We start from the raw sequence: 12,548 nt of genomic DNA, 5'->3' as shown, positions 1-12,548 counted from the left end.
TTGAAAGATTGTTAAATGTAGAGGAGGAAAGGGTGGCTGAGATTGTGGCGGATGGAAGGGTCTATCTATCTATCTATATACCTAGGCTGCTTCCCCCAAGGAAAGGGAGGTTGAATGATTCTTTGATCACGAAGGAGGAAGTGGAGAAGGCAGTAAAGGAGATGAAAACAGGAAAAGCTGCAGGTATGGATGGGTGTGCTGTGGAATGCCTGAAGGGTGGTGGAGTGACTATTGCTGACTGGTTAGTAAGATTGTTGAATGTGTGCTTTGTGAAAGGTATGGTGCCAGTTGACTGGGCAAGTGCTTGTGTGGTCCCGTTGTATAAAGGCAAGGATGATAAGTATGAATGTACTAGCTTTAGGGGTATAAGTCTGTTGAGTGTTGTAAGTAAGGTGTATGGTAGAGTATTAATTATGAGAGTTAGAGAGGGTACAGAGGGAGTGATTGGTGATGAGCAGTGTGGCTTTAGGAGAGGGAGGGGATGTGTGGATCAGGTGTTTGCTGTGAGACAAGTGTGTGAAAAGTATTTAGCGAAAGGCAAGGATTTGTTTTGGGCATTTATGGATTTAGAGAAAGCGTATGATAGAATTGATAGGGAGGCTTTGTGGACTGTTTTAAGGTTGTATGGACATGATGGTAGGTTACTAAAAGGGGTGAAAAGTTTTTATGTAAATAGTAGAGCGTGTGTAAGACTGGGAAATGCTGTGAGTGATTCGTTTCCTGTGAGAGTGGGGCTGCGACAGGGATGTGTGATGTCGCCTTGGTTGTTTAATATTTACATGGATGGTGTTGTAAGGGAGGTGAATGCAAGAGTTTTAGGTGGAGGTCTGAATCTGGTGAATGTTGATGGTGGAGAGTGGAATCTGAAGCAGCTGCTGTTTGCAGATGATACTGCACTGGTGGCTGATTCAGAGGAGAGATTGAGACAGTTGGTAGAGGAGTTTGGAAGGGTGTGTGAAAGGAGGAAATTGAAAGTAAATGAGAATAAGAGTAAAGTGATGAAGTGTACTAGGTTGGCAGATGGTAGAGGAATGAATATAGTTTTGAATGGCGAGTTGCTTGAGGAGGTAGAGTGTTTTAAATATCTAGGGTCACATGTTGCTGTGGATGGAAGAATAGATGCAGAAGTGAAGTTTAGAATAAATGAAGTAGGAAAGGTGCTGGGAGGAATGAAAAAAGTGTTCAGATGTCGTTCGCTTAGAATGGATATAAAGAGAAGGCTGTATGAGGGTGTTGTGGTACCGACTGCATTATATGGGGCTTAAACATGGAATATGGGTGTAGCAGAGAGGAAAGTTTGAATGTAATGGAGATGAGGTGTCTGAGGAGTATGTGTGGAGTGACGTGTATGGATCGAGTGCGGAATGATGAATTGCGAAGGAGAACTGGAGTTGTTCGGGAGATGGCTGGTAGATTTGAGCAGAGGGTGTTGCGATGGTTTGGGCATATGGAGAGAATGGATAATGAGCAATTGGTGAAAAAGATAACTAGATCTGATGTGAGAGGTGTAAGGCTGAGAGGAAGACCACGAATAGGATGGATGAACAGTGTGAAGAGAGCGCTGGATGCAAGAGGGATGTCTGTTGAGCAAGGAGGAGTGGCTGTGCGTGACAGAAATAAATGGAGAGAAATTGTGAATGAATAAGTGATGACGCAGCCCTGAGGGGATATTCTCCCGCATTTGGTCTGATCAGCTATTTCAGGTCAGGTGCGGGTAAGGGGATGAATCTGTTATGATGTGGCAGGGGTAAACCAGCTCTGCTGTCGGGCCCTGCTGCGGATGTCACTGATTGCATTGCGCAGTTGACCCTTGTGCGGTGTGGTGCGGTGGGGATCTGTCCGTTCTCCCCTTTGGGGCTAAGATGCTGATGAATGTGTTTGAATGGATGAGTAAATGGGGAGTGTGTCGTCCTGTCTCGGCTACCTCCCTTTCCTTGGGGGAAGCAGCCTAGGTATATAGATAGATAGATAGGATAAGAAACTAGAGAGAGAGAGAGAGAGAGAGAGAGAGATGGTGTGGGAAACTGTGGCAGAAAAACATAAAGAATAAAGATGGGGCAAAGTAAGTACTGTTTGGGAACACATTAATTCATGAAGGCAAAGGAAGGAAAAGGGCTGACCGTCCTGGAAGGAATATTGGTAGAGAAATTTAAGGACAGCTAAAAATATTGCTGAGAAGAATGAAACTGTAAAAATAAGGACGAGAGGGAAAATGAAAAAGCGTGATGGGAAAATAATGTTGCTGGGAAAAAACTGTAAATGGCAGAACTGGTGAACACGGAATAAAGAGCTAAAGAGATAATGAAAGAAAATGGAGGAAAGAAAGAAGACACCTTCAGGGGAAAAAAACAACAACAACAACAACAAAAAAGGTAAGCAAATCAGGAAAGAAAAATGTCGGAAAAAAGGATAATAAATAAAAACGAGAAATCATGAAAGTAATAGAAGATACTGAAAAAGAAGGATTGTCGTGGTAACAATGGAGAATGGTAGGGACGAATTTAGAGAGAAAAGCTGGGCGGGCTGAAGTGGAAAAGGAGTGGAAAACAAACCGGAAAGATATGCGAAAGAAAAGACGAACGTGAGTGTTAAAATGCTGAAGGAAAAGGAAAATAATGGGAGATAATAAAATGCGTACAAGCAAGGAACAAAACAGAAGGGGTAAAAAATAGGGAAACAATCTTGAGAAATTATGGTAAAAAAATTAAGAAATAAAAAAGGTGATGAAAAAAGATTATATTTGGGACAAGACTACAGTCTGAGAAATGATTATAGGAGAGATGATAAAAGAAAAGACAAATGTTGAGGATAGAGTGTAGGTGGAGAAAATTTAGGAAGGAGAAAGATGGCAAAAGAGGAGTACAACTGGGAATCATTCCAGCCGAGGATAGTAGGAAAGTAAACAAGCACAGCAAAACCGTGCAGCATCACATCACATTAGGACACTATGGAACCTGAAGGCTCTCAGCATGTGCAGAGATTATCATACGTAGTCTGAAACGGTTTCTGGGGCAAAAGCATAAAGTCAGACGTATAATCAGTTGCTGTCCAACTGGTAAACATCGTTTGTCGTTTCACCCACACTCCATCTTCTGAAAGTGATCCGTATCTTGCCCACTCACAGCTAGCTGTGGAGTGGAAAGAAGATGACCAGAAGAAAGAGCGAGGATGAGCATGGAAAAAAGGAGAGGAGGTGGTCGAGACGATGTGGAAGGATAGTGCAAAGACAGCAGGAAGCAAAAAAGACAAACAGTGGTTGTGTAAGGAAGAATGGACAATAGCGTTAAACCCTTCACTCCGACGGCGCATTTCTTCTATTGTTCTTGCTAACAGAAAATATTATGTTTAGAGAAGTCTTGCAGTGGAGGGATTAAGAGGGACTATTGTATATCAAACCACTTATATTTATTAAATGTAAATGTGGGTAAAATCATATAGTGATAGCAAGAACAAAATAAGCAAGAAGGACCATTCATACTGTGCAACACCCGCTCCAACCAGTTGGTCCAAGGGACGAATATATGACTTTAACCTACTGTATGATCTTGACTTTCCTGTATTGCTCTGAAAATCGAAATCTATTATTGCCTAACCCTTAACCATTGCACCAAATTTGGCTGAAATCAGATCATAACTATATGACTTTGCCCACAGACTTTGATAATGACCTTTCCCTGTGACACTGACCTTTGATGAATGTAGTCAAAATAAAATCTCTTCATCTTTGTTTTATTTAGAACCCTACAATGTTTTCCCTACATCAGACAAAAGGTGTTTAAGTTGACCTTATCACAAGAGCTTGGCCTTTAGCATATTTTTCGTGAAAACAAAAGGTTTGATCCTTCTCAAAATTTAATGGCTTCGTCCTTGCCCGACCCTTAACATTCCTATCAACTTTGGTTCAAATCATATAAAAAGTTAGTTGAACTTGCCTTTTGGCCCTGGAAACTGACTTCTTAATGCGACCTTCACCTTTGATTAACTGTGCATAAAATCTAATTTTTCTATACTGTTCCCTTATCGTCAACTCTTCCACAGTGGTTGGCTTATTGGGATCAGATGTAATTATGATGATCTAGTGGCCTTAACAAATGACATTGTTCTTAAAATTATACGTATATTTAAAGGTTAACGCTCAATCCTTCCACCAAGTTTGGTTACAGTCCAATCAAAACTTATTTATTTTGTAAATAAACAAACAGACAAGTCGAACTTTTACCTTGCCCCTTGACCTTGAAGTCTGACTTATTATTTGCAAAAATATTTCATTTAACCCATGCCTTACTCTCAGTCCTAATTCCTTCGAGTTTGGTCAAAACTGATAAAAATTGTTTAAGTTGATCTTCCCAGATCAAACTTTAACCAAGCCCTACGACCTTGACCTTTGATCTATTTTCTTATAAACAAAGTTTTACTCACTGGCTAAGCCTCAGTCCTTACGCCAAGAAAAATTATAATCTGATAAATATTATTTGAGCTACTTTGTTAACACAGAGACAGGCACACACACACACACACACACACACACACACACACACACACACACACACACACACACACACACACACGGGCGCACTCGTGCGCACGCTGAACAATACATTGTACTCACTTTCTTCGCCAGAGCGGGTGTAAATGTCCTTTATTTTGATTGAAGGAGTTAAAGATATGGAACAAACGGTAATCATGAAGGCATGAAAAGAATTAAAATGAATAGCAGGAGAAGAAACTAGAGAGAGAGAGAGAGAGAGAGAGAGAGAGAGAAACTGAATTAAAAAACAAAAACAAATTTAAACCATTAATGGCCAGGGTTTCTGTATGGGTGATTTTGCTGGATTGGTACTTATCGTACCGCCCTCCTCTTATCGGGTTTTAGTCGAGAAAATCTTAGGTCCGTACCCTAGGGTTCCCCGTTAAAATGACGTTTGAAAATGCCTTGTTCCATCCTCGCTCGTGAACATTAGGCACTAATGATTTAAACTTAGTAATGGGAAGAATATGAAAATACAGAGGTGCTCATTAAAAAATAATTCATGTCTGTCTTGTAAATACTCACTTACTGTATTTTCTCTAAATCGTAAAGGTGTATAAATAATATATTAGTCTGACCAATTTCCTTTGCATCCGTGAACTTAAAAAACTGTCCTTCTTTTCTTAGGTTATCACACTGTGGAGGAGACTTACTGTATTTGCCCAGTTTTTCTCTTTGGTATCGTTCTTTTACTTCTTGACAGATTCGCTTCTGATGATACGACTCTTCCCTGGGCAAATACCCCCAGACACGTTTTACATTTTTTAATTTTTCTGGAGGGGTGAGGGATTTAGTTCGATTGAAGAGTGTTTCGAGTAAAAGGTCTTAAATAAACACTCATATCTTATGGCTCGGCGTTTTTCTATGTTCATAATTCATTATGGTAATTTTCACATATTTATGTCAGTGTACTAGGGCTGTTGAACACCAACCCACATACCCGTGGTGGTGTTACTAATCATTAATCTTTCAAGAGTTTTTGTGTAATTTAATATAGTTCTTTGTCTTCTCCTATTTCGCAAAAATCTATCACTTTTCTCGTTATGTGATGTTACGTTATTTTCTGTTCCCAAAGCTGAAGTCAGGGGACTTAGGTGGTTAAGCAAGAATAAGATTTTTACTGTCAGTCCGTTATTTCGTATGCAGATCAGAGAACACATCTAAGAACCATTTTTGACGACTGGGATGTCAAGTGAATCCGCTTTAAGCTGATGATGTGCTCTCGTCTTTGTTGCCGACACAGCACAAGACAAAGAGAATGTTGACCAAAAGATAATCCCGGCCGTAGAGAAAAAACATTTAATAATATATGCCAGAAAAGGATATCCTATAATAGATGCCAAAAAATGGATATCCTTGATAAAGGTGTTCAAATTACATTGATTTATGCCCTATTTACAACAGTAATGCAACCCACTGGAAAGAGGTATATTACAAAAACTTTAAGTACACGCCTTTCTCGTTACCTCATTACCGTGGTTGAAGCAGGCAAGTAGGCAGGAAGAGAGGCAAGTAGTGAAGGAAGGAAGCAGGTAAAGAGGTAGGTAGGCAGGTAAGAAGGTAGGCATGGAGGTAGCCTACAAATGGATACAGACAAGTCAGCAGATTGGATTCAAAGGTTTTGTTAGATATGGTCATCAAAATATGTTAATGTAAGTAAAACCTAACAATATTTTTTGCTTATTCGTATTCTGTAATACACCTTATAAAAATGTCCTAAAATAAATTAATCGTAACAATTCATTGGAACAATATTTGTAACCATCATTTCAGGATATGTAATATAGTCCGTAGTCAATGTAAATTTGTGGGAAAAGGATGATTGAAGAGTATGATGCAAGTTACAAAGATATTAAATTCATTATCACCCGTCCCCACCCAGGAGGGGCTCGGGGAAGGGTATTGTTTTCACTTGGTTTGTCTGTCTGTTTGTTTGTATGTCTGTTTGTTTGTATGTCTGTCTGTTAACAAATTTACTCGAAAACTACTGTTGTGATTTTGACTAGAATTGCAGGGATGATGGGCTATGACCTTCTGATCACCTAATTAAATCTGGGGACAAACTGGGCCAAAACCCAGGCTGTAAACCCACTTCCCGCCACACTAAAATTAATTATTTTTTGGTCACAACTCCATTCAAGTTCGTCATGTCGACTTGAAACCAAAACCTAAATGCCCATCTTTCAAATCTGCATCCTATAACATGCCTCATTACATCAGGGGGGGTCACCCTCCAGTTAGTGGTAGGGGGGTCAGTGTCAGGTGCGTTGGGCCTAAAATTTCAAATGGACATAAAATCGTCAAATTTTCACCTCATTTACTCCAAATTTGATATGTGACATATTTGACTAGATATCCTGTTGTGTTTATACGTCACCACTAAAATGAATGCCCGGGACAGGTTTGCTATGCCTTGGCACCGCGTTTTGTCTTAAAGGATGTAACTGTGCGTAACTTTCACGTATTTTAGTTGCCACAGAGAAACGCCAAATACTTACTGGCAAAAAAAATTGTAAGAGTTCAGTTACTTAAGACTTTTCAGTCCATTATCTACACACAAAAAGACACAACACAGCACACACATATTGTGTATATATATATATATATATATATATATATATATATATATATATATATATATATGTGTGTGTGTGTGTGTGTGTGTGTGTGTGTGTGTGTGCACTCCCCACTGAGAAACGAACCCTGGACCTCTTAGATAGAAGTCAGACACTGATACCAATCGACAAGGGGGTGTGATGTGTCTCCCCAACCTCTAAAGACGCTTGTGTTGTGTCTGGGATAGATTAAAACTGCTCTGTCAGTTGTCGAGTTGCGTGGGGCTGTGAAATGATCCTAATGTGTTGTGACTGAAATATATTCCCCCATAATGGATTTACCTGGTTCATCAAAAAAACATCAGGTGTCACAGCTTTTATCACGCCGTGGTCGAGTGGTATCAGTGCCTGACTTATATCTAAGAGGTCCAGAGTTCGATTCCCAGAAAGGAGCGTAAAATATATTTGTACACACGCGTGTAATGTGTGTCTCTCCAACATCTGAAGATGCTCATGTTGTGTCTGGGATAGACTAAAACTGCTCTGTCACTTGCTGAGTTGCGTGGGGCTGTGAAATAATCCTAATGTATTGTCATTGAAATATATCCTCCCATAATGGATTTACATGGTTCGTTAAAAAAAAAAAAAATGGTGTTCATAGCTTTTATCACATCGCGATCGAGTGGTATCAGTGCCTGACTTCTATCTAAGAGGTCCAGGCTTCGATTCCCAGTCGGAAGCGTACAAATATACTAGTGCATAGGCGTGTAATGTGTGTCTCTCCGAGATGTATATATATATAGAGAGAGAGACGAGTACACACACACACACACACACACACACACACACACACACATATATATATATATATATATATTGTTACATAGCCTATGATTTCATCATCCTTTGTGTAATTTTAACGCACAGTTGCTGCATGTTTGATCACGAGCGTGTTCTGCCTCGTTCCCCCCCTTCTACCGTTATAGTAGAGTAAGTCGTTCTCTCTCTTATTCAGAGCGGGATTTTCAGCTCTTTGTCCCCATGGCTTCATTTGCGCGTCCTTCATACAAGTTGTATCAAGCTCTCCTGGCCCCTATATAATGAGCTCAGTCTCTGCATCATTGCCACTTAGATCTGCTCCTCATTTTGTTCACATCTCTGTCCTCCCCTGTACAGTTATTATTATTGTGAATTTCTCAGGAAGTCTCCAACCATCTAGCAGCTGTGTGATTTGAGTATAAGTGTTGTTGCATTTTTTCTTGTACTGTGTAGCATAAGGTTAATTCTTAGGCCTAGTAGGGTTTTTGATTAGTGTTGGGTTTTATGTCAGTCATTTTTGATAATAGTTTGTATCTGTAATAATTTATCTGGCATTCACTGAGTATTATCTGGTATCTCATTTTATCAGGGCTGACTTAGATAAATTTACTCTTGCTAATTTCGTGTTAATAGAGGTTATTGCAGTTAACCATATATTTAACCTGTTTATTTGCCATTACATTATCCTTATGAGTCCTGAATGTTTTATTGTTAGTTTGAGCATTAAACTTTAACTTGTAATTTTACCTCTTTTGTTTTGAACCTGGAACTTTACGGGACAGTAGTGACTCTTAGTATTCTCACTTAAAGTGTACGTTATCTTTCTCTGTTCCGTAACATAAATTTGGCGACCTCTTATCAGGATATTCAGGATATTATCATAAGGATATTGCTTGATATTTTGTGACTGTTACTTATTAATTATGTCTACTATTACTACACTTGATGAAGCCAAAGATTTTTTGTCAAATGTGCAAACAGTGTGTGATATAGAAAACAGAACAAAGAATGAACTTAAGCTCGTTGCTCAACAATTGGGAATTGCTGTTCGCTCTCATCATTCTAAAGATCAAATTGTTGACATGATTAATGAAAGCTTGTTTAATGTAACTCCTCCAAATGAGCAAACACAGATTGAATTAGCTAAGTTACAGCTAGCCCTGCAGGAGGCTAAGGCTAAGGAGGCGGAGGCTCGTGTTAATGAGGCAAATGCTCGTATTCAAGAGGCACAGGTACAGGCTCAGGCACAAATTGAACTTGCCAGGATTCAGGCAGACCATGAGTATCGCATGAAACAAGGTGGAACTGGATCATCTAGCTCTGATGATTTTGATGTGGCTAAAAATGTTAAATTTGTCCCTCCTTTTAATGAATCTGATTTAACAAAGTATTTTCAGTTGTTTGAGAGGGTAGCTGCAGGTTTTAATTGGCCCAAAAAGTATTGGCCAGTACTCCTTCAAACTGTTCTCACCGGTAAAGCTCAAGTAACTTATGCATCTTTGCCTCAGGATCAATCTGATAATTATGATGTAGTTAAGAGCTTGATTCTTAAGGCCTATGAGCTTGTTCCTGAAGCCTATAGAGTAAAATTTAGGACAACTTATAAGCAAGATAAGCAATCCCATGTTGAGTATGCAAAAATCAAAGAAGATCTGTTAGAGCAGTGGTTAAATTCTAAGAATGTGGAATTCTGATTTTAGTAAATTTAAGCAGATGATTTTGCTGGAGGACTTCAAGAGGTGTATTTATAAAGATGTAAGCCAATATCTTGATGAGAAAAGAATAGATAATTTGTCTGATGCTGCAGTTTTAGCTGATGAATATGTTCTCACTCACAAGAGATATTCTAAAGAAAAAGGGAAAGCTGAGAGTAAGTACGTTGCCTCTACTCAGAGTACAGGTAACAGGAAAGAGAATAAAGATGATGTTTCTCAGGAAGTAAATATCAGCTTCACCTCTAGATTTCAGAAAAGTAAATGTACTTATTGTAGTAAACTTGGTCATACTACGGAGAAATGTTTCAGGAGACAGCGTGATGTGAACAAAAAGGAGTCTTTAAATATTCAGTCAATTGGTCTAGTGTCCACTCTTGAGAGTTCCCAGAATTCTTTAACTGAGTTAACTGAACCTGCTTTGAGGGCTAACTTAAATTCTCATGATGGAGCTCCTCTTTTGAGCAGTAACGTGGGTGACACTCTCAAGAGTTCATGTGCTAATTTCCTGTCTGATGGTTTTGTCAGTCCTCTGGACAGTAATGACAGGAAATCAGTTAAAATATATCGTGACACAGGTGCTTGCGAATCCCTTATGCTGACCAGTGTTCTAGGCTCTAATGTTAATTCCTCTGATGAAACTGTAATCTTACAAGGTGTAGGGAATAATTACTTCTCTGTCCCTCTGTGCAGAGTGAATTTAGAGTCTGGTTTTGTTAATGGTTCCGTTATGGTTGGGTTGGTTGAGACACTCCCAATGTCAGGTGTAACTTTCTTACTTGGAAATATTGGTGGAAGTCAAGTGTGTCCAGCTCCTCAGTTGTCTAGTGAGCCAGTGGCTGCGTCCTAGGATTGTGATGTCCCTGATGTGTTCCCTGCATGTGCTGTCACTAGGGCTAAGTCTAAAGTTACTGGTGATTTAGAGGATAATGATGATGATGATGTTATCCTAGCTGACACTTTTCTTGCTAATTTGGACCACTCACCAGATGAGGCAGTACCCCGTAGTGTTGATAATTTGTCTCGTCAAGAGTTAGTTGAGTTGCAGGTTGCTGACCCTGAGTTGAAAAGTCTAGCTAACTCTGCTTACAGTGAAGAAGAGTCAGCCGGTGCTTCTACTTGTTATTATGTAAAGTCAGGAGTACTTATGAGGAAGTGGAGACCCCCAACAGCATCAGCCGACTGTGAATGGGAGGTTGTACATCAAGTTGTCATCCCTCGTGTGTGTAGGCAGGATATCATTAGAGTGGCTCATGATACCAGTTTGGCAGGACACCTTGGAGTGAGGAAGACTGTGGCACGCATTTTGAAACACTTCTACTGGCCAGGTATCTTCAGGGATGTTTCCTGGTATTGTAAGTCTTGTCACACCTGTCAAGTTGCGGGGAAGTGTAATCAGACCGAAAAGGTTGCACCTCTAGTTCCCATTCCTCCTTTTGAGGCGCCTTTCACCCGTGTGTTGGTGGATATTGTGGGCCCTCTTCCTAAGACTTCTTCAGGATTTTCTTATGTGTTGACCCTGATTGAAATGGCTACTCGTTATCCTGAAGCCTTTCCACTTAGAAATATCTCAGCAAAGAACGTGGTTAAGGAAATGCTAGGGTTCTTCACAAAGTTTGGTCTGCCCAAGGAGGTACAGTCAGACCGAGGAAGTAATTTCATGTCAAATGTTTTCAAGCAGTCTCTGAAAGAGTTGGGCATCACCCAGATCACGTCTTCAGCTTACCATCCCCAGACCCAAGGAGCGTTGGAGAGATATCATCAAACACTCAAATTGATGCTCAAGAAATACTGTTTGGAACATCAGAAAGACTGGGATAAAGGTCTTCCATTCGTTGTGTTTGCCGCAAGAGAATCTCCAAATGAATCACTGGGCTTCTCACCTTTTGAACTACTGTTTGGCCATGAAGTAAGAGGACCCCTTAAGTTACTCAAGGAATGCTGGCTGTCGGAGGAAGATGACGTCAACCTGCTGGAGTATGTGACGAAGTTCAAAGAACGGCTGTCCACTGCTTTACAGCTGGCGAGAGAGAATTTAGGAGCTGCTCAGGAGAAGATGAAGACTTGGTATGATAAGAAGTCCAGGTTACGCCACTTTCAGCCAGGAGATCAGGTTTTGATTCTGCTACCAGTTCATGGGCAACCTCTTCAAGCCAAGTTTAGTGGCCCTTATTTCGTGGAGAAGAAACTCAGTGATGTCAACTATGTCATCGCCACACCAGATCGTAGAAAGAGCAAGCAACTATGTCACATCAACATGCTAAAGTTATATCACAGGCGGGACGAAAATAATCCAGTCTGCACTGTAGCTGTTCCACCCGAGTCTGCAAGTGAAGCTCTCCCATGCAGTATGAGCCTGAGTGATAGTCTGGGGAAGAATCCTGATATCATGAATAATCTCCAGACTAAGCTTTCTCATCTACCTCCCCAGGAAAGGCAGGAGTTTTCGGCATTACTGCAGGAGTACCCGCAAGTGTTCCGTGCTACTCCAGGAAGAACCACTGTGTTGATGCATGATCTCGATGTTGGAGACGCAAAGCCAATTAAATTGCCTCCTTACTGTGTGAACCCAGTGAAAGTTCCTCTCATCGAGAAGGAGCTTGGCTACCTGTTGGACCACAAGATGATTGAGCCCTGTCAGAGCGAGTGGAGTTCTCCTGTCACTCTAGTCCCTAAGCCAGGTGGGTCACAGCGGCTTTGCATCGACTACAGACGTGTTAATCAGATAACTAAAACAGACACGTACCCTCTCCCTCGTGTGGAAGATTGCATAGACAAGATCGGAAAGGCTAGGTACATAAGTAAGTTTGATTTGTTAAAGGGATACTGGCAAGTACCTATGACTGAACGTGCTAGGGAGATCTCATGTTTTGTAACACTAGGAAAGGCTTTTGCATGTTCTGTAATGCCGTATGGTATGAAGAATGCACCAGC

Source organism: Coenobita brevimanus, chromosome 14 (assembly GCF_032717465.1).
Source record: "Coenobita brevimanus isolate Jiangsu-jjx chromosome 14, ASM3271746v2, whole genome shotgun sequence".
NCBI classification, from domain to species: Eukaryota; Metazoa; Arthropoda; class Malacostraca; order Decapoda; family Coenobitidae; genus Coenobita; species Coenobita brevimanus.
This window is presented reverse-complemented; position numbering follows the sequence as displayed.